This window comes from Delphinapterus leucas, chromosome 19 (genome assembly GCF_059928025.1).
Source record: "Delphinapterus leucas isolate spDelLeu-1000000601 "Yukka" chromosome 19, BTC_Dleu_Yukka2, whole genome shotgun sequence".
Lineage (NCBI taxonomy): Eukaryota > Metazoa > Chordata > Mammalia > Artiodactyla > Monodontidae > Delphinapterus > Delphinapterus leucas.
Window position 1 is genome coordinate 48,406,807 of NC_143147.1, and position 26,619 is coordinate 48,433,425.

Below are 26,619 nucleotides of genomic sequence, written 5' to 3' on the forward strand. Positions count from 1 at the left end.
GTGGCATGCATGCGGGATCTAGTTCCCTGACCAGGGATCGAACCCGGGGCCCCTGCACTGAGAGCATGGAGTCTTACCCACTGGACCACAAGGGAAATCCCTCCAATGTTTCTAATACGATGGTTCAAACATGTCTTTATAAAGCCAAAATCTTTACAAAATCAATAAGAAACTATAACTTCAGTTTTTAAAAGAACTTTAATCAATTATTCCTCATTTTACAGATGAAGAAAATGAGGCATATAAAGCTAATGATTCACCCAAGGTCACAGAGCTGGACTAGAACTCAGTTCCCTTCCTATTCCTGTTGCCAAAATTCTTTCTGCTATCATAAGCTAGCTCCTAAATTTGAACAAAAACTCAAGACTTGGTATATATATATACAATATTAATGAAATCTCTACTGAAACAATGACTTTTGCTGGCAAAAATCTGAGATTTGCTCTAACTTGATCCCCAAGAATAGAATCTTACTTTGCCTACAGGGAAGCTAAGAAGCACTTCAAGGTTTAAGAATGTACCTTTCTAACTAATATATGAAGTAGCACTATGATACCTCTGAGGTACTATGATCAAAGACCATCTCCATAAAAGTTTACTAAAGCTAACTTGTTTTTATAGATGCACAAAAAAGCTTCAAAATGGTAAGAAATGAAGCTAGAAAAACAAAAGAATAGCAGTTTTTAAATTGAAATAATCAAGCACTGTATTGTTAGGTTACATTCTACAAAATATGCTTCCAAATGTACATATCAACTATACATGTGTACCAAAACAGGAGCAAAATTTCCGCCAAAATTCTCTTAGTAAAAAGGGAGTAGCCATATATTTGAATTCTTTAAATGTCTATTGTATTATGGGATACTCTTCCAATTACTTTATATTGGACAACATACTACTTGGCAAATGTACATTAGAGTTTGAAATAACCTCGGTCAATTGTAGTTTTGTATATTCTGCATATGGCACCACCATTTATCCAGTGGCTCAAGTCAAAAATACGAAATGATCCTAACTGCCTCCCCTCCATGTCTGTCTGTCTCTTATATCATACATCCAACAAGCAAATTCAACACCGTTAATCCCAGACTTTTCAGTGTCTCCACCACTACAGCCCAGTCCAGAGTACCATTATTTTCTCTCCTCGACCACTACAATAGCCTCTTAACATTGCTGACCAGGGGATTTTTGCAGAAACTGTGGCCGGCAATTTGTTACATAAGGGAATATTGAAACACCCAAGTTTGAGTAAATATCAACAACTTTTTTTGCACTATTTGAAACTTTGTACATGTCTTACTAAAGCATTCTAATATTTTGTTAGAGTGTGATATGCAGTACAGCAGGCACCTCTGTGCAGGGGAACAGAACATCTATCACAAATATACCGTGTTTCACTACACTTTCCCCTAAGAGCAGACTCTACCCTTTCTGGCAGCATTTTTTTTTTTTAGTCCTGTGTATATTATTTCCTCTAGCATATATTCTTTTATTTTACCTGAGAGTCGACAAGGTGGATCTTTGTGAAACGCCACAAGAAGGACCAGGTTCGGGACTACCACTACACTTACCAGAATGTCCAGTTACCCATTCTCCAGCTACTGCTAAGAAAAATTGCTTGTAAGTCATTTTATTCTATGCATTAAGGTTACAGTAAAATTTTAAATGCACTGAATAAACCTCAATTACTCAAATTGAAACTTACTTTCTTATACCATTTTCAAGTTTTCTGGAAGATACTGAAGTTTGCCAGATATTGATCAGACTGATCAACTCCTTTCATATATTTATTATACTCTAATACAGGGGTCCCCAACCCCCAGGCAATGGACCGGTAGTGGTCCGTGGCCTGTCAGGAACTGGGCCGCAGAGCAGTAGGTGAGCGGCAGGAGAGCAAGCAAAGCTTCATCTGCCGCTCCCCATCGCTCACATTACCACCTAAACCATCCCCCCGCCATCCGTGGAAAAACTGTCTTCCACAAAACCAGTCCCTGGTGCTAAAAAGGCTGGGGACAGCTGCTCTAATATATAAGTGGGCTTAGCTATCTGATGGCCAGTCCTCCTGTCTTCCTTCCTGTAGATGTTATGGATCCATGCTATGGAGAGGCTATGGATGCGTCATGAATAGTTGTCACCATGTGGACCAGTCTCTTGTCTTTCCATATAAGAAGAGTCACTTCTCCCTTCCGTAAGAATGTCATTTCTCCCCTCTGCAGATTTTTAGATTTCTCCTTTAATTGGTTTGGTAGATCACGATTCTCTCTTATAGTCCCACAAACTCTGGTTTTATTTTCAACAATATTTCAGATGTGGACACACTGTTGTAATAACTGTCTTGGTAAATATGGTGCCACGAACCAAGATAACGTAGTAGGACCGATAATATTGTTTCTTATAGTTTCTTTCCTTCATCCATGTAAATCTCAAGGTTGCATATATATCCAGTTTCACTTTCACCAACCATCCTGACCAAAATTCCGTATTTTGTAAGTTTTCTGGGGTTACAGGTTTTGAATCTGAGTCATCCTCTCTACTTTATCACTGCCTCCACAAGTGACAGCTCTTGTATGGTTATATAGATTGATTGAAATTTTGGTAGAGGGACTTCCTTGGTGGTCCACTGGGTAAGACTCTATGCTCCAAATCCAGGGGGCCCAGGTTCGATCCCTGGTCAGGGAACTAAATCCCACATGCATGCTGCAACCGAGAGTTTGCATGCCGCAACTAAGACCCGGCGCAGCCCGCATAAATAGATAGATAAATAAATAAATAGATAGATAAATAAATAAATAAATATTTTAAAAACTTATTAAACATTTTTGGTAGAAAATAAACCAAAAGAGGTTTAACTTTTGAAATTCTGTCTGTAGGAAGTGGAGTTCCTGAGTTATCATTAAAGTGAAGAAATGTCATTATTTGTTGGAACCTTCTTCTCGTCATAATCTTTGGAAAGATAGATGTTTCAAGTAAGGTATCAGTCGACCAATGTTCTTTCCAGTGTGACTTTCTTATTTGTCCCATCAAAGTTATTAATCCAAGAAACTTCTTCATGTCACTATTGGTTACATCAGAACATTTTAAACCCTCATCATACTTTTTATATGATTTTTCATTCTGCTGATGATACAAGTTTGTTTGAGACGTGACCAACTCAAAAAAGTCGTTACCAAAAATTGCTATTTCACTAACATTTTGCGGGTTATTACATTCAATAGTTAAACCTGGGCTTTCCCGGTGGCGCAGTGGTTAAGAATCCGTCTGCCAATGCAGGGGACACGAGTTCGAGCCCTGGCCCGGGAAGGTCCCACATGCCGCAGAGCAACTAAGCCCGTGTGCCAAAACTACTGAGCCTGCGCTCTAGAGCTCGTGTAACTACTGAGCCCACATGCCACAACTACTGAAGCCTGCACGCCTATAGCCCATGCTCCGCAACAAGAGAAGCCACTGCAGTGAGAAGCCCGCACACAGCAACGAACAGTAGCCCCCGCTCGCTGCAACCAGAGAAAGCCCGCACACAGCAACAAAGACCCAACGCAGCCCAAAATATAAATAAGTAAATTTATTTATTTAAAAAAAAAGTTACACCTGACACACCTGTAAAGTCTTCTAATTTTTGTGAAATGTTGTCTTCAACCCACTCTTCTGCCGAAGAAAAGGATCATTCTCCAGCACCATGGGTTTCATTTTCACTTTCCATATCAGAATCAATCACTAAGGTGTTTTGTCTTTTTGTTGGTCTAATATTCACATTCGTCTGAATCAGAACTATGTTCTGAAGAACTATCATCTTCTGAAACACTAGTATATACGTCGCTCAGACAAACAGTGAAAGTATCTGGATAAAATTCACTGAAATATTCTTCACTCAAAATTTCACAATGCATCATTTTTGAAAATTTTACAGTAATAAACTTGCGTTTATAATATACACAAGGTGGAACAAAAACCTAATGGAGCAAACTGTGAATGATAACGACAATCATAAGTTGTATAATGAACCCTTGATCAATTTTAAGCTCTAACAATGTCTCACGGTGATGTTAATTGTATCGGCTAACAAAAGACGTATTAATATGTCCCCGGTCAATAAACTGTTAACTGGTCTGTTTCCACTTTTGCTGCCTTATAATCTTGTCTTCACACAGCAGCTAGAGTAATCAGTGAGATCTAAGCCTCTAACAGAATCCCAAATATTCAGAATGAAAAGCTAAGTCTGCTTAAGATGGGCAATTATTTCTTGGAGAGGACCAAAAAAAGCACTCACCATAAAATAAAAAAACTGATAGATCAAATTTCGTTAATATCATACTGTACGGCACAGGGAACTATATTCAATATCCTGTGATAAACCATAATGGAAAAGAACATATATATGTAAAAAAAATTTTTTAACTTGTAATTATCAAAAGACACTATTAAGAAAATGCACAGGCAAACCACAGACCAGGAGAAAATATTTTACTTTGTATATATGACAAAACACTTGTATCCAGAATACACATAAAAACTTCTACAACTCAATATAAAGACAGACAACCCCAGGGCTTCCCTGGTGGCGCAGTGGTTGAGAGTCCACCTGCCGATGCAGGGGACACGGGTTCGTGCCCCGGTCCGGGAAGATCCCACATGCCGCGGAGCGGCTGGGCCCATGAGCCATGGCCTTTGAGCCTGCACATCTGGAGCCTGTGCTCCGCAACGGGAGAGGCCAAACACGGGCAGAATCTTTGACATTGGTCTTACCAATACAATGTCTTTCTAGATATGCTTCCTCTGGCAAGGGAAACAAAAGCAAAAATAAACAAATGGGATTACATCAAACTAAAAGGCTTCTGCACAGCAAAGGAAACCATCAATAAAACAAAAAGACAACCTACCAAATGGGAGAAGATATTTGCAAATGATGTATTTGAAAAGGGGTTAATCTCCAAAATATATAAACAACAATACAACCACCAACAAAAAAAATCCTGATTTTAAAATGGACAGAGGAGCTAAATAGACATTTTTTCCAAAGAAGACATATAAATGGCCAACAGGCACATGAAAAGATGTTCAACATCACTAATTTTTAGGGAAATGCAAATCAAAACCACAATGAGATATCCCCTCATGCCTGTTAGACTGGCTATTATCAAAAAGACAAGAAACAACAAGTGTTGGCAAGGATCTGGGGAAAAGGGAACTCTCATAAACTGTTGGTGGGAACGTAAACTGGTGTAGCCACCACTATGGAAGACAGTATGGAGATTCCTCAAAAATTTAAGAATACAATTACCGGGACTTCCCTGGTGGCGCAGTGGTTTAAGAATCCGTCTGCCAATGCAGGGGACACGGGTTTGAGCCCTGGTCTGGGAAGATCTCACATGCCGCAGAGCAACTGAGCCTGTGTGCCACAACTACTGAGCCCGAGTGCCACAACTACAGAGCTCTGCAACAAGAGAAGCCACTGCAATGAGAAGCCCACGCACCACAACACAGAGTAGCCCCCGCTCACCACAACTAGAGAAAGCCCGTGTGCAGCAATGAAGACCCAACACAGCCATAAATGAATGAATGAAAGAATGAATGAATGAATGGATAGAATTACCATATGATCCAGCTATCCCACTTCTGGGTATTTATCCAAAGAATAAGAAAACACTAATTCAAAAGATATATGCACCCCTATGTTCATCACAACCTCATTTACAATAGCCAAGATATGGAAACAACCTAAGCACCCATCAACAGATAAATGGATAAAGATGTGGGATATATACACAATGGAATATTACTCAGCCATAAAAAGATGAAATCTTGCCATCTGCCACAACACGGATGAACCTTGAGGTTATTATGCTAAGTAAAATAAGTCAGATAGAGAAAGACAAATACCATATGATATTACTGATATGTGGAATATAAAACAAAACTAATTTTAAAAAAGCAAAATAAATGAACAAACTAAATCAAACAAAAACAAACATGCAGATACAGAGAACACAGTAGTGGTTACTGGGGGTGGAGGGTGCCCAGGAGAGGGCAAAATGGGTAAAGGAGATCAACTGTATAGTGATGAACAGAAATGAAATTTTTGGTGGTGAGCACACTGTATGGTATACAGAAGTAGAAATATAATGTTGTACACATGAAACATAACAAAATGTCATTGAAGATACGGAGCAATGACTAGAACTCATATTTTGTTGCTGGTGCCTCACTGTTGTTCCTCAAAGACTGTAAGCATTCTCCAACCTCAGAGTTTCTGCAACTTCATGGAAAATTCTTTATCCAGTTACCTACACATTTTATGTCATTCAGGTCTCTGCTCAAATCACTTCTTTAGAAATCTGTTCTATCATCTTAAACAACAATCTTCACTCTATATCCTCTTATGTGATTTCTGAGTACTTATCACTACTTTACACCACATATTTGTTACTGTCTTTCTTTCCAGATTGAATATATGTATCTGGAATGTTGATTCTTGGTTTTGTCCACAATTCTACCTCCAATGCTAGAATGGTTTCTGGAACATAGTAGGTTTAGTAAATATTAGCAGCACAAATAGATCACTTTAAAAAGCAACAGACTAAGTGATTATATCATAGAGATCATCAATACCATCCACACAAAATACATTAATAAAAAAACCCTGGGACTTCCCTGGTGGTGCAGGGAATAAGTTGGCGCAGGTGGATAAGACTCCACGCTCCCAATGCTGGGGGCCTGGGTTTGATCCCTGGTCAGGGAACTAGATCCCAATATGCATGCCACAAGTAAGGAGCCTGCCTGCCACAACTAAGAGCCAGTGCAACCAAATAAATAAATAAATATTAAAAAAAAAAAACCTTTACTAATGTTATATGAATGGGGATTTATAGCTAGAGAGAAATTTTCCAATTAAAACATAATACAGTGATTCAAAAAGGGATCTATCTCAAATACCTTAGAAGATAATATTTGCTCTGGAACAATTAGATTGTTCAAAGTGTGGAAAGCCATTAATACTAAAATACATATGAAAAGTCTGAATAAATATACTTCATTGAAGTAGAGAAGAAAAGGTAATATTTCTAAATTAATGTTCATATTAATTTAATACTAATGTATCAATAACAGTTTATATTAACATATTTATAATTTAAAATGTATACATGTAAACTGAGCATTATAAGTAGACACTTTCCTACATCATGTATAAACAATAAAATTAAACTTAACCAAACTTAACCTTGATTAAAAAGCTTTTTAAAAAATATTTTAAATGGGAGAGTAGGAATCTTATAATCAGGCATATATGGTTATTCAACTCTCTGAGCCTTCATTGTCATACTTGTAAAATTAAAATCATTACCTACTCCTTAGTTATTTGAAGATTATATAATATACTCTATGCAAAGTGCTTAGCATAGTGTCTGGTTATGACAAATTACTTATCATGGAGTGCTACATTTCACAAAAAAATTAAATGTAATTGGCATTTTCAAATCTATGGATATAAACATACCTATTTGGGAATAAGCATGCATGTGTTAAGTATGTATTTTAGTAATCAAATAAACAGAAGCAAAATTTGAATATAACCATAGCATGTATAAAACTGTAACAAGAAAGATCTTATACTCAAAACTACGAACAATATTCACTTTGACTATAAAAGTTTACTCATGACAATATATACCTACAAAGTTCATAACAAGATAGACCTATAAATTGGATTTTAAATGTCACTTTTTAAAAACCAATTAGGATATAATTTTGACTTAAGTAAAAAAAATTTCAGAACACAGTATGCTATCATTTATGAGCACACACACATTACATATGTATATATAGAAATATAGACACACACACATCCATATATCTATAGATATCCGTAGATATACAGACACACACACATGAATGTATATACACATATATGTCTGTAAATGCATAGAACAATCTGAGGAAGGATACATACAAACCTGACAACTTTGTCTCCACGCAGGAGAGCTGGAAGGCTGGAGAGGCCTTACTTAGCAGGCTTACTTAGTACTACATATCTTTTGAACTTGGCATCATGTGTACATATTAACTATGAAAAAAATTTTAATTGTTTAAAAAAATCTTTTTAAAGATATTCCTTTTGAGATCCTGGTCAAATTTTTATAGGGAGCCCATTTATCAAAAAAATCTAATGAATATGTGTTCTCATTCTGGGTTTTCCAAGTGTGGCTTATTGACAAGGAGGCACTCTTGCCTAGGTCTTTAGGACTTTGGCCAACCGTAATTCAAAAACCATACTCATCTTTAGAAAACACAAAAGTGAAGTGGCTCATCTTCTTTGTACAATCAGCCAGTGCAAAACTCTCTAACTATAACCAAAAGAAGGCAGACACTCTTAATCACTGTACCACTTAGTCTCTGACAAAATTTGAGAACCTCTCTCACATGAGTTCTTCTAGAACAAAGAGTTTGTTCAATATTTGTGCAGGTATCCTATCTGGTCCAATACCTTTCCTTTAAATTACCCTGCTTACTTCCACAAAGAATACCAGGATCCTCAGGCCCCTTTGTGAATCTGCTTTACTTCATTGTAATTTCCCCCCTCTCAGCTGGCCTTTCCCACTTTGTCACTTAATATGTTAATTCTCGTTCTCTCTTCTGCCATAATAGGCCTCAAGAGGGATACAATGCCTTTTATTTAGTAAACACCTACACCGCTATAAGGGAACCTACTGTTGCCGTTAAAGCCAATTTGTGTTATCAATGAATAACACAATGAGTAATTATGAGGTAACTCCTGCTCTCCTTATTAAAAAAAATCTAGGTCAGGGACTTCCCTGGTGGTGCAGTGGTTAAGAATCTGCCTGCCAATGCAGGGGACACAGGTTCGAGCCCTGGTCTGGTAAGATCCCAAATGCCACGGAGCAACTAAGCCTGTGTGCCACAACTACTGAGCCTGTGCTCTAGAGCCCACGTGCTGCCCGCGCACCTAGAGCCCGTGCTCTGCAACAAGAGAAGCTACCACAATGAGAAGCCCACACACCGCAACGAAGTGTAGCCCCTACTCGACGCAACTAGAGAAAGCCCGAGTGTAGCAACGAAGACCCAACACAGCCAAAAATAAATAAAAACAAAAACAAGGCAACTTGTAAAAAAAACAAAAGAGGCACCGTTAAGAAAGTGAAGATGCAGAAGATATTTGTAACACACAAGGGGCAGAGAACTTATATCCAGAACATAAAAAGAATGCCTTTAAATTCTAAGAAAAAGACACAGAACCCAGTAGAAAAATGGACAAAAAACTTTTAACAGATACATCACAATAGAGGAAATAAATATGTCCAATATACATATAAAAGGTAACCAACCTCATTAAAATCAGGAAATAAAAATTAAAACCTCCATCAGATACCCACCAAGTTAGCTAACAGCAAGAAGTCTGAAAATATCAAGTGTTAATGAGGACAAGAAAAGATGGTATCCACTCCTGGAAGTAATGTAACTGCTATAACCTAAAGATATGTATACCCTATAACCTAGCAAGACCACTCCTAGGCATATATTTTATGGAAAAGTGTGCTTATGTGCACCAGCCTGAACATTAAGTACATAGCAGCACTGTGCACAGTAGTCCCAAACTGAAACAATCCAGATGTTCATCAATGTCCACCAGTGGGAGAATGGATAAATACATTCAGTATATTCCTATAATGGAATACAGGGCACTGCAGCTACACAAAATGACATGGATAAATCTTTAAAACTTAATACTGAGTGAAAGCAACCACACAGTATTTACTGTGATTCCATTTATATAAAATACAAAAAAAAAAAGGGTAAATTAAGTTATATTGCTCAGGGATGCACACTTACATCGTCACACTATAAAGCAAATTAAGAAAATTACTGAGGACTTCCCTGGTGGCGCAGCAGATAAGACTCTGCACTCCCAATGCAGGGGGCGCAGGTTTGATCCCTGGTCAGGGAACTAGATCCCACATGCATGCCGCAACTAAGAGTTCGCATGCCACAACTAAGGAGCCCTGTGCCACAACTAAGGAGCCCCCTGCCGCAACTAAGGAGCCCACGTGCTGCAAGTAAGACCTGGAACAACCAAATAAATAAATAAATATTTTTAAAAAGAAAAAAGAAAATTCCTACCTCAAAAGTCAAAGTAAGGTAGTCTCTTTGGGGAAGGAGAGGATGCGATCAGAAGGGGGCATATGAGGGCTTCCCTGGTGGCGCAGTGGTTGAGAGTCCGCCTGCCGATGCAGGGGACACGGGTTCGTGCCCCGGTCCAGGAGGATCCCGCGTGCCGCGGAGCGGCTGGGCCCATGAGCCATGGCCGCGGAGCCTGCGCGTCCGGAGCCTGTGCTCCGCAGCGGGAGAGGCCACGGCAGTGGGAGGCCCGCGTACCGCAAAAAAAAAAAAAAAAAAAAAAAAGAAGGGGGCATGTGAGAGGTTCTTAGGGTTATAGTACTAAGCTGTAAAATTGTTACATGCATTTTTCTGAGGTAATGATAATTTTCACAATAAAAAGTTTATAATTTTTAAGGAGGGGGGTCATACTAAAAACAGATGGATACCATCTACCTTAACGCCAAAACATTTCTTATAGTGTTTTAAACACAACTAAACCAATTCAGTAAAACAGATTTAAAAGAGGAATATAATTTACTCCATAGATGCTGAAAACAGAATAAAAGTTCAGTAGCCACTCTTGATAGAAACTCTTAATAAAATTGGTATAGATAAAAGTTCAATGCTTGCAAGTGATAAGACTATATGTCAGGAAAATCTAAAAGAGTCAACTGAGAAACTATTAGAAATAAAAAGAAAATTTAGTAAGGTAGCATGATACAAAATTAATATAGAGGGATCAAGAACCTCGTATATCTCATAACTAGGAGATATAATGGAAGATAAGACCCCATTCATAATAGCAACAAAAAGTATAAAACACCTAGGAATATATTTAATAAGAAATATGTAAAATCTTTACGAAGAAAATTTTAACACTACTTAAAGACACAGAAGACAAACAATGCAAAGGTAAATAATATTCTTAGTTGGGGATATATCTTAAATATTGTTAATTCTCTTAAGTTACATATCATATGATCCCAATAAAAATACCAACAGGATTTTTTTCATTTTATAATTATGCAATCTGACTCCAATGTCCATATGCAAAAATAAATAAGAGGAACTAAATGAATTCAGAAAAATAAAGTGTAACGAGAGGGCTTGCTCTACCAGACATCAGAACATATTACAAAGTTACAGTAACTATAATAAGTATGGAACTAAACACGAATACAGAGCATATTCAAAGAGTAAGAAGAAGAATCAAATACATATATAATTTAGTATATGATAAAGGTGGCAACTGGATGTGGGGAAAAAGATGGATTATTCCATAAATGGTGTTGAAGCAAAAATCTAAGTTGTATTCATACCTTATACCTATTAGGAAAATTCCAGATGGAACAAAGATTTAAATAACAGGAACTACTAAAATAGTGATTTAAAAAAATAATCTCTGGCTGGCAAAAGCCTTTCTAAATATGTCTTAAGCACATGAAAAGATGCTCAACACCACTAATTATTAGAGAAATGCAAATCAAAACAACAATGAGATTATCACCTCACACCTATGTCAGAATGGCTATCACCAAAAGGTCTACAAATAATATATGTTGGCAAGGATGTGGAGAAAAGGGTCTTGTACACTGCTGGTGGGAATGTAAATTGGTGCAGCCACTATGGGGAACAGTACGGAGGTTCCTCAAAAAACTAAAAATGGAACTACCATATGATCCAGCAATTCCACTCCTGGGTATGAATACAGAAAAAACAATAACACTCATTCAAAAAGATACATGCACCCCAATGTTCACAGTAGCACTATTTACAACAGCCAAGACACGGAAGCAGCCCAAGTGCCCAACAACAGACAAACAAATAAAGATGTGCTACAGGGACTTCCCTGGCGATCCACTGGTTAAGACTCCATGCTTCCACTGCAGGGGACATGGGTTTGATACACACACACACACACACACACACACACACACACACAATGGAAAATTAGCCATAAAAAGGAATGAAATTCTGCCATCTGCAGCAATGTGGATGGACCTAGAGAATATTATGCTTAGTGAAATATGACAGGCAGAGAAAGACAAATACTGTATGATAATCACTTATATATGGAATCTAAAAAATAATACAAATGAACGTATATGCAGAACAGAAACAGACTCACAGATATAGAAAACTAGTGATTACCAAAGGGAAGACAGTGGTAGGAGGGGCAAGACAGGGGTATGAGACTAACAGATACAAACTACTATGTATAAAATAGATCAGCAACAAGGATATATTGTATAGCACAGGGAATTATAGCCATTATCTTGTAATAACTTTTAATGGAGTATAATCTGAAAAATACTGAATCATTATACTGTACATGTGAAGCTAACATAAGATTACAAATCAACTCTACTTCAATTAACATTTTTAAAATTTGTTTTAATAACTAAATGTCTTAAGATCTAGAAGTTATAAAAGAAACAAATACATTAATACAAAACACCTTGGCATTATAAAAATAACCATAAGCAAAAATCAAAAGACATATAACAAATCAGGGAAAAAATACTACAACCCATATTATGGAAAAAGTTAAATCAGTAAAAAAGGGCAGCACCCAAGTAAAATGGACAATGACTTGAACAGATTACAGAAAAGTGAAATACAAATGGCTTTTTAAATATATGAAAGATTTAAATTTTACAATATAAAGAAATGCAAAGTAAAGGCAGTGCAAAATAATCATTTTTTACCATCAGATTAACAAAGATCAAAAAATTTGAGATATAGATACGCTGCTGAGCAGGGTGTCTGACTAACAAGCTGGTAGGTGTTGATACAATTTCTATAAAGTGCAATTTGACAATATCAATTAAAATCACAAATATAAATACCTTCTGACCCAGCAATTCCACTTCAGGAATTTATCCTAGATAAATGATGTGACATATGTACAATACTATTCATTGCAGCATAGATTCTTAATGATTTATGATAAATTCATTCCATTTAATTATAAAAAGGGGACTTCCCTGGCAGCACAGTGGTTAAGAATCTGCCTGCCAGTGCAGGGGGCACAGGTTCGATCCCTGGCCCGGGAAGATCCCACATGCTGCGGAGCAATAAGCCCGTGCGCCACAGCTACTGAGCCTGCTCTCTAGAGCCCATGAGCCACAACTACTGAGCCCACGTGCCACAACTACTGAAGCCTCCGTGCCTGGAGCCCGTGCCCCGCAACAAGAGAAGCCACAGCAATGAGAAGCCTGTGCATCGCAACGAAGAGTAGCCCCTGCTCGCCGCAACTAGAGAAAGCCTGTGCGCAGCAATGAAGACCCAACACAGCCAAAAATAAATACATAAATAAATAAATATATAAAAATTTTAAAAAATCATAAAAAGGAGGAAGCTCTTTTTTTTTTAATATGCTACTTTTTTTTTTTTTGGCTGTGTTGCATGTTCATTGCTGCGCACAGGCTTTCTCTAGTTGCGGCGAGCAGGGGCTACTCTTCGTTGCGATGCACAGGCTTCTCATTGCTGTGGCTTCTCTTGTTGCGGGGCACGGGCTCCAGGCACGGAGGCTTCAGTAGTTGCACCACGCAGGCTCAGTAGTTGCGGCACACAGGCCCCTAGAGCGCATGGACTTCAGTAGTTGTGATGTGTGAGTTCAGCAGTTGCGGTGCGTGAGCTCAGTAGTTGTGGTGCATGAGCTCAGTAGTTGCAGTGCATGGGCTTCAGTAGTTGTAGCTCGCAGACTCTAGAGCACAGGCTCAGTAGTTGTGGCATACGGGCTTAGTTGTTCTGCCACATGTGGGATCTTCCTGGACTAGGGATCGAACCCGTGTCCCCTGCATTGGCAGGCAGATTCTTAACAACTGCGCCACCAGGGAAGCCCCGGAAGCTCTTTATGTACTGATTTATAACAAGCTCCAAGATAAGCAAAGTACAGAACAGTTTTTCAGAAGATCTACATTTATATCAAGAAGGAAGTTTACAATTAACTAAAGTTGTTATTTCACCAGTAAAATTTAGCAGAAGCAGTCAGATTTTTTAAATTAATTTTTATTGGAAGAAGCAATAAGTTTTAAGTTTAGAACAACACCTCTTCTTCCTCACTTCATTTAACATTTTAATGTTAGCCCTCTACATACACATATACACTCTCTTTCTCCCTCTCGCTGCATCAAAAAAGCCTTCTTATATTAATATTTGAGCATGATTGGGACTTCCCTGGTGGTGCAGTGGTTAAGAATCCATCCGCCAATGCAGGGGACATGGGTTCGAGCCCTGGTCTGGGAAGATCTCACATGCCACGGAGAAACTAAGCCCATGTGCCACAACTACTGAGCCTGCGCCCTAGAGCCCATGAACCACAACTACTGAGCCCACGTGCCACAACTACTGAAGCCGACGCACCTAGAGTCCGTGCTCCGCAACAGGAGAAGCCACCACAATGAGAAGCTCGCACACCACAATGAAGAGTAGCCCCCGCTCGCCATAACTAGAGAAAGCCTGCACGCAGCAACAAAGACCCAATGCAGCCAAAAATAAATATATAAATAAATTTATTTTTAAAATATTTGAGCGCTTCCCTGGTGGCGCAGTGGTTGAGAATCTGCCTGCTAATGCAGGGGACACGGGTTCGAGCCCTGGTCTGGGAAGATCCCACATGCCGCACAGCAACTGGGCCCGTGAGCCACAACTACTGAGCCTGTGCGTCTGGAGCTTGTGCTCCGCAACAAGAGAGGCCGCAATAGTGAGAGGCCCGCGCACCGCCATGAAGAGTGGCCCCCGCTTGCCGCAACTAGAGAAAGCCCTCACACAGAAACGAAGACCCAGCACAGCCAAAAATAGATTCATTAATTAATAAAAAAATAAAATATTTGAGCATAATAATCTTGGACTGAAAGGTAATCATTAGGTGAGCCATGATACACTTTTCTCCCTCTTTATGTTTAAACATGGTGAAATTTACTCACAGAAAAGGAAGTACAAAGAGAGAACTACAAGGTGGTACACTCAGGCCACATTTTTTAAAAGATTGAAATAGAAAAAACATACAGAAAGTCAGCCAAAGTTGTCATTGCTTATGTCATATAAACAGGCCTCTAATGGATTCTGCTCTCATATTATATTGAGATTCAAATGTAAAATCTTCTAAAAATCCCAACATTAGAAGCTCCAATTCAACTGTACTTTAAAAGTTCCTTTATATATTGTCTATGTGGAACTCAGAATGTCATTTCCTCCAAGCCACTGCTGTATGTAAGTAACAGGAAACCTAGCCCACATAATTCTATATAGCCCACATACGCCTGTATAGTTCAGTACTAGATTAAACATGTGATGAGGTTTTATTTTGTTTTTTGGCAACCTACCTACCATATTGTTTCTGTGGTTTTAGAAACCATTCTGGTGTATTGCACAGTTACAGATCAAGCAGTAACTATATTCACAGTTCCATATTTTGAAATGGATTTATATAATATAATAATGATCCTACCCCATTAGGCTATCTAAAAAGTCTAAAGAGAATTAGCCATATACCAAATACAAATCAGGCCCAAGAGAACAAAGAAATCCCTTCTAGAGTATACCTATTTTAACTAAATGACTGTTGTATATTTAGTTAAAATGACTTATCATTAGTACAAGTACTAGAGTAACACAAAGACATAGATTGTAGACCTGGTTCTGCCGCTGATTATGTGGTCTTACAGTATTACTTAACCTGTTTGGATCTCAGTTTCTTCACCTATAAAACAATTAGAAACTTTATTTCAAGTAACGGTGTAGTATATAATTTAAACAAATTCTCCCTCTCACTTACCCAACTCCCTCAAAACTAAAAAAGTTAGATGGGGGAAAAAATCTCTTCTTAAAAGCATCAAAAAGCAACAAGATAAGGAAGTCAAGATGAAAAAGAAATAGGATTACAAAAGTAGGAAGCTATCCCATGCCAGGCCACTGTTGTTCTAGAGTCATTTGTTGATTTGGTAGACATCCCTTAGAGGCCGAGTCTAGTAGGCCCTTGGGACAAAAGTTGGAATTCAGGGTCCATCAAGACTAGTGGGGAGGGGTCTTGGCAAACCAGTTCCTCCTTTGGACCTGAACCTCAAAAGGTGATAACCTCATAGTAAAGGTGACTAAGAAGAAAACTAGTCCACACATGGAATGCAATAAGACTTCAGAAAATCTGAAGCCCTGATGTTGGAAAAAGATAACTAGTACTAGTGACCCCCAGATGAAGTAAACAAAAATCTTCCCTAGACAAAGAAAATATCATGTTATTTTGACCATAATTTTCCTAATTTAACATACAATAATCAAATAAACCCTGGCACATCAGAGGACAAGACAAATTAAATGAAAACAGTTAAAACAATGGATGATAAAACAGGAGTCCCCAGGTATTAGCAGATATATTTATATACTTTCTTACTATGTTCAAGAAGATAAAAGCCCAAGCTTGAAAAATCTGGCAGAGAATGACAAGCTACCCCCGCCAAAAAAACCCCACAAAAACAACCTGTACACTTGGAAAAATAAATTATAGAACAAAAATATACAATAACAAAAACTGAAACAAAACACAAAGAAAAACACCTTCAATGGACAACCTTAAAAGCAGACTAGGGACTTCCCTGGTGGCAAAGTGGTTAAGGATCCACCTGCCAATGCAGGGGACATGAGTTCGAGCCCATCTGGGAAGATCCCACATGCCATGGAGCAACTAAGCCCATGCGCCACAACTACTGAGTCTGCACTCCAGAGCCTGCAAGCCACAACTACTGATCCTTAGTGCCACAACTACTGAGCCCACGTGCCACAACTACTGAAGCCTGCATGCCTACAGCCCATGCTCCACAACAAGATAAGCCACCGCAATGATATGCCCACACACCGCAACAAAGAGTAGCCTCCACTAGCCACAACTAGACAAAGCCTGTGTGCAGCAACAAAGACCCAATGCAGCCATAAATAAATAAATTTATTTTTTTGAAAAAGCTGATTAGATACAGCTGAGGAAAGAATTAATGAGTTGGAAAATAAACCAGAATAAAAGATCCAAACAAGGCACATAATAACAAAAGAATAAAAAATACGGGAAAGGATAAGAAAGATGGAGGATCTGTTAGGAGAACAAACATATATTTAACTGGAATCCCAAGAGCGCAGATGAGAGGACAGAATGGAGCAGAAGCAGTATCTGAAGAGATAATGACCAAGACCATTCTAAAACCAATTTAAGATATTAAGCCATAGATTCACCAAGCCCTTCAAATCCCAAGCAGGCTACATAAAAAGGAATCCAAGTGCATACAGTATAGTTAAACTTCAGAAAAACAAAGACTATGAGCATCTGGGGTAGGGAGGTTTGGAGGAGGGCTATTTTTAAAGAAATAACAGCCTGAGAGCTGACTTCTTAAGATCAACAATGGAAGAAAGAGGACAGCTTGAATAAAAGAGTGAATGTGCTGGAAGAAAATAATTGCAATCTAGAGTTTTACAGCCAGCAAAAAATAATCCTCGAAAATAAACTTTATAACCCAGGCACCTATGGTCAATTAATGTATGACAAAGGAGGCAAGGATATACAATGGAGGGGCTTCCCAGGTGGTCCAGTGCATAAGACTCCACACTCCCAATACAGGGCACCCAGGTTCAATCCCTGGTCAGGGAACAAGATCCCACATGTATGTCACAACTAAGAAGCCTGCATGCTGCAAGCAAGAAGTCCACACGCCGCAACTAAAAGATCCTGCATGCTGCAACTAAGACCTGGCACAGCCATAAATAAATAAATATATATATATATATTTTTTTTTTTAAAGAATATACAATGGAGAAAAGACAGCCTCTTCAGTAAGTGGTGCCAGGAAAATGGGACAGCTACATATAAAACAATGAGATTAGAATATTTCCTTAAACCATATACAAAAATAAACTCAAAATGGATTAAAGACTTAAATGTAAGACTTAAAACCATAAAACTCCTAGAAAAGAACATGGGCAGAACACTCTGACATCACAGCAATATTTTGGGGGGTCTGTCTCACAAAGCAAAAGAAATAAAAGCAAACATAAACAAATGGGACCTAATTAAACTTAAAAGCTTTTGCACAGCAAAGGAAACCATCGATAAAATGAAAAGACAACCTCTGGAATGGGAGAAAACATTTTCAAATGACATGAGCAACAAGGGATTAATATTCAAAATATATAAATAGCTCTTACAACTCAATATCAAAAGAACAAATAACCCAATCAAAAAATGGGAAGAAAGCCAGAATAGACACTTTTCCAAAAAAGACATACAGGTGGCTAACAAGCACATGAAAAGATGTCCCAAATTGCTAGTTATTAGAGAAATACAAATCAAAACAACGAGATATCACCTCACATCTGTCAGAATGGCTATCATCAAAAAGTCTACAAATAATAAATGCTGGCAAAGATGCAGAGAAAAGGGAACCCTTGTACACGGTTGGTGGGAATGTAAATTGGTGCAGTCACTATGGAAAACAGTACGGAGGCTCCTTAAAAAAACAAAAATAGAACTACCAGCAATTCCACTCCTGGGTTATGTATCAAAAAAAAAACAATGAAAACACTAATTTGAAACATACATGTACCCCAATGTTCACAGCAGCATTATTTACAATAGCCAAGATATGGGAGCAACCCAAGTGTCCATCAACAGGTGAATGAAAGATGTAATTTATATACAACAGAAACTTAGCCATAAAAAAGAATAAAACCCTTCCATTTCCAATATGTGATGAGTCAGAGAAAGACAAATACTGTACATTATCACTTATACTCGGAATTCTAAAATATAAAACAGGGCTTCCCTGGTGGCTCAGTGGTTAAGAATCCACCTGCCAATGCAGGGCACACGAGTTCAAGCCCTGGTCCGGGAAGAACCCATGTGGCGCGGAGCAACTAAGCTCATGTGCCACAACTACTGAGCCTGCCCTCTAGAGCCTGCGAGCCACAACTACTGAGCCCACGTGCCACAACTACTGAAGCCTGTGCACCTAGAGCCAGTGCTCTGCAACAAGAGAAACCACCGCAATGAGAAGCCCACACACCGCAACAAAGAGTAGCCCCCACTCACCTCAATTAGAGAAAGCCCACGCGCAACAACGAAGACCCAACGCGGCCAAAAAATAAATAAATTTATTTTAAAAATAAAAATAAAAATAAACAAATGAATTTATGTAACAAAACTCAGTTATAAAGAACTAGTGATTGCCTATTAACAGAGAGAAGGCGTGAGGGGCAAGATAGGGGTATGGAATTAAGAAATACAAACTACCATGTATAAAGTAGATAAGCAACAAGGATATCTTGCATGGCACAAAGAAATAGAGCCATTATTTTGTAATAACTTGAAATGGAGTATAATCTGTAAAAACGCTGAATTGCTATGCTGTACACCTAAAACTAATACTGTAAATCAACTACAATTAAAACAATGTAGGAGGGCTTCCCTGGTGGTGCAGTGGTTAAGAATCTGCCTGCCAGTGCAGGGGACACAGGTTTGAGCCCTGGCCTGGGAAGATCCCACATGCTGCGGAGCAACTAAGCCTGTGTGCTACAACTACTGAGCCTGCGCTCTAGAGCCTGCATGCCACAACTACTGAAGCCTATGCACCTAGAGCCCGTGCTCCGCAACAAGGGAAGCCACCGCAATGAGAAGCCCACGCACCGCAATGAAGAGTAGCTCCCACTCGCCGCAACTAGAGAAAGCCCGCGTGCAGCAACAAAGACCCAACTCAGCCAAAAATAAATAAATAAATTTATTTAAAAAAAACAACGTAGGGATTCCAAACGAAGGTAAAAAAATAAGGTAAAGCAAAGATATGCTCAAAGAAACAAAAACAGACTTTGCCATCAACAGACTTACATTAAACATTACAAAGGGTATTCTTCAAACAGAAAAAGAATGATTCTAAATGTTTCTAAATGATTCTAAATGTTTCTAAAGGATTACTGGAATAAAGAACAACAAAAACAGTAAATATTTGGGTAAAGCTAAATGAACATTATACTATATAACAGTAATAATGTCTTTATTATTTAACTAAATATACATACATACATAAGAAAATTAAACTACACCACAATAATACCATGTAAATCAGAGGGAGAGAAATGGAGACTAAGTGCTCTAAGATCCCTGTATTATCCAGGAGAAGGGTAAAATGATCAATTAACACTGATCTTTTTTTAAGTCAGGGATGGCTGTTATAGTTCCTGGGGTATTGACACACATCCAAAAAACAACAACAATAAAAAATTTTTTTTAACTTTTCTAATTAAGAGAATGTGAGAATGTACATAAGAAAATGGTAGATTTAAAGCCAAATAACAGTAGTTACATTAAACGTAAATGGATTAATAAATGCTTTATTTAGAAGGCAAAGATTTTCAGACTGGATTTAAATAGAAAAAAAAAGTACAATGAGCTGTTTATGTGAGATATACCTAAAACATAAAGATTGAAAATAGTGAAGGTAAAGAATGAGAAAGGGCTTCCCTGGTGGCGCAGTGGTTGAGAGTCCGCCTGCCGATGCAGGGGAGACGGGTTCGTGCCCCAGTCCGGGAGGATCCCACATGCCATGGAGCGGCTGGGCTCCTGAGCCATGGCCGCTGGGCCTGCACGTCCGGAGCCTGTGCTCCGCAACGGGAGAGGGCACAGCAGTGAGAGGCCCGTGTACGGCAAAAAAAAAAAAAAAAAAAGAATGAGAAAAAAATTACATGCAAACGTTAACCAAAACAAGCAAGAGAAAAAAAATCAGTAAAAATGAAAGATTTAAACAAAATTAACAAACTTGACTTAGTAAGACATACATAAAACATTACATCCAACAGCTATACTCTTTTGAAGCACACACAAGCATTTTAAAAGTTGACCATATCTTGGGTCATAAAGCAAGTCTTAAAAGTCTAAAGGACTGAAATCATATGTTTTCTGACCATAATACAAGTAAACTAGAAAATCTCCAGGTACATCTAAACATTCCAGATCAAAAATCACAAAATATTTTGAATTGAATGAAAAAAACACTAAATGTCAAAAACTGTAGAGGCAGATCAGTGGTTGCCTGGGGATGAGGAGAAGGGGAGAAATGGATTACAAAGGGACATGAGGAAACGCTGTGGGGGTGATGGATATGTTCATTACCCTTGTTGCATTCATAGGTCAAAAAGTACCAAATTACACATTTTAATATATGCAGATTATTGTATGTGAATATTGAATATACCTTCACAAAGCTATTAAGGGGGGTGGGGGGGGAGGACAGGAGTGAAGGAGGAGGAGCAGCAGCAGCAGCGAGCAACAAGAGCTACAGTCACTGCCTGGAGAATTTCCCCCAAAACAAACAAACTAAAAAAAGTGGGGGAGGGCTTCCCTGGTGGCGCAGTGGTTGGGAGTCCGCCTGCCGATGCAGGGGACATGGGTTCGTGCCCCGGTCCGGGAGGATCCCACGTGCCGCGGAGCGGCTGGGCCCGTGAGCCATGGCCGCTGAGCCTGCACGTCCGGAGCCTGTGCTCCGCAGTGGGAGGGGCCACAGCAGTGAGAGGCCCACGTACCGCAAAAAAAAAAAAAAAAGTGGGGGATACAGCTAAAAGCAATATATGTTTAGGAGGAAAATTTACAGCTTTAAGTGAATATACTAGAAAAGCAATTAATAAGTCAAGTATCCATCTCAAGAAGTTAAAAAAAAACTACAAAATAAACCCAAAGAAAGTAGAAGGAAATAATGAAGATAAGAGCAGAAATTAAGGAAATAGAAAATAAACATTCAGTTGAGGATTTAAAAAATCGAAAGTCAGTTTTTTGAAAAAACTAATAAGGGACTTCCCTGATGGTCCAGTGGTTAAGAATCCGCCTTCCAATGCTGGGGATGCAGGCGGGGATGCAGGTTCGCTCCCTGGTCAGGGAACTAAGATCCCACATGCCGGGGGGCAACTAACCCGCATACCACAACTACTGAGCCCACGTGCTCTGGAGCACACACACCACAACTAGAGAGAAGCCTGCACACCACAATGAAGATCCTGTGTGCTGCAACTAAGACCCAATGCCAAATAAATTAAATTAAATGTTTAAAAAAAGACTAATAAAATGGACAAATATCTGGGGATTAAGGGCAGGAAAAAGAGAAGACACAAATAAATAAAATATATAAATAAATATGTTTATAAAATTATTATTTATAATAGAATATATACATAGAAAAATAAAATAATATTTTATTATAAGGGATCTGGAAAAGAAGATGTCCCTTGTAATTCTAAAAGTTTGAAACTATTTACAGCAGAGAATTTCCAAGCAATATTCTGTGGCAGTTCCAAATATGAATTACAGGTTTGCCAAAATATGGATTTCCTTGGCCCTTGGGGCAGCCAATAGGTCTTGAGCAATGAGAGGCCTCTGACACCCTCCTCGTGTGAGCCTCTCCTTTCTGGTGTACCAAGAAAACATCCTTTTCTATTAACATCTTGGGAAAAAAAACTTAAGAAGCACTGATTTGGAGAACTAACTCTTCAGTTTAGCATTTAAGAACAAGCATATGTATTATGAAAAAAGACAAAACATACTAAACAAGTGGTGGCAAGGATATGGAGAAAAGGGAACCTCAGAAATACTGTTGGTGGGAATGTAAATTGGTACAGCCATTATGGAAAACAGTATGAAGATACTTCAAAAAATTGAAAACAACTATTTTATGATCCAGCAATCTCACTTTTGGGTATACAACATAAAGGAATGAAATCTATATCTCCCATGTTCATTGCAGCATTACTCACAATAGCTATGATATGGAAACAAACTAAATGTCTGTCAGTGATGGATGAATGGATAAAGAAAATATGTTATGTTTATGTGTGTGTGTGTGCGTATATATATATATATATACGCACACACACACACAGACATATATATATATACACACATACATACACACAATGGAATACTATTCAGTCTTAAAAAAGAAGGAAATCCTGCCATTTGTGACAACATGGATGAATCTGGAGGACATTACACTAAATGAAATACGCCAGACACAGAAAGACAAATACTGCATGATATCACATATGTGGAATCTAAAATAATCAAACTCACAGAAGCAGAAAGTAGAATGCTGGCTGCCAGGAACTGGAGGGAGGGGGAAACGGGGAGATATTGGTCAAAGGGCACAAAGTTTCAGTTACACAAGATGACTAAGTTCTGGAAATCTAATGTACAGCAATGTATCTATTGCTGTACTGCATGCTTGAAATTTGCTAATAGGATAGATCTTAAGTGTTCTCACCACAAAAAACAAAACAAAAAAAACAGAAAATGGTAAATGTGTGAGGTGATGGACATGTTAATTAGCTTGTGATGATTATTTCACAATGTATATGTATATCAAAACATCAAGTTGTATATCTTAAAGATATATAATTTTTTGTTAATTATATTTCAATAAAACTGGAAAAAACAACAGCATATAATACAATATTATATAATGCTATGGAATCAGTTTTTCTCTCCATTTAATCTAAAAAGTACGTAATTTACAATTTTTACACTCTGAATATTTAAAACACTGTACAGAATCTTTACAATTAGTAAATATCTTGATTGTATTCCTCAAAGGGAAATAAAATACAAATTAAAGCTAATGAAAAGTAGTCCCAAATATAATTTTGTTTGTTACACATAAAGTCAATAGAATAAGCATATGAAGAAATTCAGGGGACTTCCCTGGTGGCACAGTGGTTAAGAATCCGCCTGCCAATGCACAAGACATGGATTCTAGCCCTAGTCCAGGAAGATCCCACGTGCCGCGGAGCAACTAATCCTGTGCCCCACAACTACTGAGCCTGTGCCCCAGAGCCCACAAGCCACAACTACTGAAGCCCGCGTGCCTAGAGCCCGTGCTCTGCAAGAAAAGCCGCCACTGCAATGAGAAGCCCGTGCACCACAACGAAGAGTAGCCCCCACTCACCACAACTAGAGAAAGCCCGCGTGCAGCAATGAAGACCCAACAAAGTCCAAAATAAATAATACATAAATTTAAAAAAAAAAAAGAAATTCAAGCCCAAAAACTATGACAGACTTATTACTGCATTTCTTTACATTTTGCTTTAGTTCACTCAATACGTATTTATTGAACACCTACTATACGTCAGATACCATGGAAGACCACAGGTGAAAAAGAATGAATCATGGCTCTTAGTCCTTAAGGAACTTAGGTTCTAATAAGAAGTAGCACAGACACAAACAGATAATTAAAATATGGTGTGGAGACTGCCCTGGTGGCTCCGTGGTTAAGAATCCTCCTGCCAATGCAGGGGACATGGGTTCTATCCCTGGTCCAGGAAGATCCTACATGCCACAGAGCAACTAAGCCCATGCGCCACAACTACTGAGCCTGCATTCTAGAGCCCACGAGCCACAGCTACTGAGCCCATGCACTGCAACTACTGAAGCCCGCGCACCGCAACAAAGAGTAGCCCCCACTTGCCGCAACTAGAGAAAGCCCGCACGCAGCAACGGAGACCCAATGCAGCCAAAAATAAAATAAATTTATTAAAAAACATATATATATATATATATATATATATATGGTGTGGTTTTTAATGACAGGCAGTAGACTGTGTGATGATGTGCATGGACCCAAGGAGCTGAACTGTCTAGGTTTGAATCAGTTACCAATTTTATGACCTATAGTAGGTTATATAACCTCTCTGTACCTAGGGTTAGCTATATGATTACGTAATGCATTTAGTGCCTAGCATACACTAAACAATGAATTCATTTTTTTTATTATCATCACTATTAACATTATCATTATTAAGAAAAATGATACCCTTGGTTGGACCCGGTCTGAAGGTTAGGAAACCTAACTTAGGAAGACAAATACACCTTGTATAATCAAATGATAAGTCATCTAAATTCTTAAAACAACAGTCACTAGAGCAATCCATATCAGCTTAAAGCTGTTTAAATATGTTTTAAAACTTGCCAAATACAAATAAAACTTGAAAACCATTATACACTCATATACTTTATATTTGTACACAGCCATATGGAAACTTAACTATTCCTCATCAGCGAGTCTTCCACTATCACTCAAAACCAACTGAAGTGAAAGTGAAAGAATGTAAGTATGTAGAATTGCAAAGTTCATGTTCTTTCTCTCTGACCTGTACTAAAAAGGAATAAAAAGGTTGGCTACTGTTATCATTTGTTCCTTCTAATGCAAGGATTTATTCAATAGGACTCCAGTTTTTTTTTGGCCATGACTCACGTCTTGTGGGATCTCAGTTCCCTAACCAGGGATTGAACCTGGGCCACGGCAGTAAAAGCCTGGAATCCTAACCACTAGGCCACCAGGGAACTCCTGAAGATTACTTATTTTAAAATGGATCCATTCCGGGAGTTCCCTGGTGGTCTAGTAGTTAGGATTAGGTGTTTTCACTGCTGTGGCCCAGGTTCAATCCCTGGTCGGGAGCTGAAATCCCACAAGCCGCAGTGTGGCCAGAATTTTTTAAAAAAAGGATCCATTCTGCATAGAAAGCAGAACACAGTTCACAGATAAACTCAGAAATCCCAACAAGATCAGGAATTAAAAATGTGAGGTTTGGGGACTTCCCTGGCGGTCCAGTGATAAAGAATCCACCTTACAATGCAGGGGACGCAGGTTCGATCAGTAGTCAGGGAAGTAAGATCCTACATGCCGCGCGGCAACTAAGCCTGCGTGCCGCAACTACTGAGCTTGCACGCCTCAACTACAGCCCGCGTGCCACAAACTACAGAGCCCACGCGCTCTGGAGCCTGCGCACCACAATTAGAGAAGAGAAAAACCCGCACCCCACAACTAGAGAGAGGCCTGTGCACCACAACGAAGAGCCCGCGTGCCGTAACGAAAAATCCTGCATGCCGCAACGAAGACCTGACACAGCCAAAAATAAATAAAATAAATAAATCTCTTTTTAAAAATGTGAGGTTTTATCTTAATGTTAATACTATTTATAAATTCTTCCCTTGAAAAATATGTCTTCTGTTTGTCTCTACTGTCTTTGCAATTGGTTTTAAGTTTCTTGTAGATAAAGGATACTTCAGACATGCTTTCACACTTACCAAACTACTACTTAAAAATGGATATTGGGACTTCCCTGGTGTTTCAGTGGTTAAGACTCTGTGCTTCAGGACTTCCCTGATGGTCCAGTGGTTAAGACTCCACACTCCCAATGCAGGGGGCACGGGTTCAATCCCTGACCGGGGAACTAAGATCCCACATGTCGCCCGGCGTGGCCAAAAAAGACTCCGTGCTACCACTGCAGGGCGCATGGGTTCGATCCCTGGTCGGGTAACTAAGGTCCCACGTGCCACGCAGTGTGGCCAAAAAGAAAAAAAAAACTTTTTTTTAATGGATATTAAATAAAAACTCCTTGAATTACTACACAAATGACCACTTAAGCAAACAAAACAAAACAAAACAAAAAACTTTGATATGGGGAGGGGAAGGCTTCAAATAAATAATAAACTAA

At 38.7% G+C, this 26,619-nt stretch overlaps 1 protein-coding gene across 9 annotated transcripts in view; it reads right to left on the reverse strand.

Moving 5' to 3' along the window:
- NPEPPS (aminopeptidase puromycin sensitive) overlaps positions 1 to 26,619 on the reverse strand; it is a 96,231-nt gene that overhangs the window by 42,623 nt on the left and 26,989 nt on the right. Inside the window, exon 1 of one of the 9 annotated variants that reach the window (XM_022557710.3) lies at positions 10,129 to 13,429. The exons of the other annotated variants lie outside the window; for them this stretch is intronic. The gene's annotated coding sequence lies outside the window, so the exon portion shown is untranslated. Of the gene's footprint in view, positions 1 to 10,128; positions 13,430 to 26,619 lie in introns of those variants that run through there. 9 annotated transcript variants of the gene reach the window in all.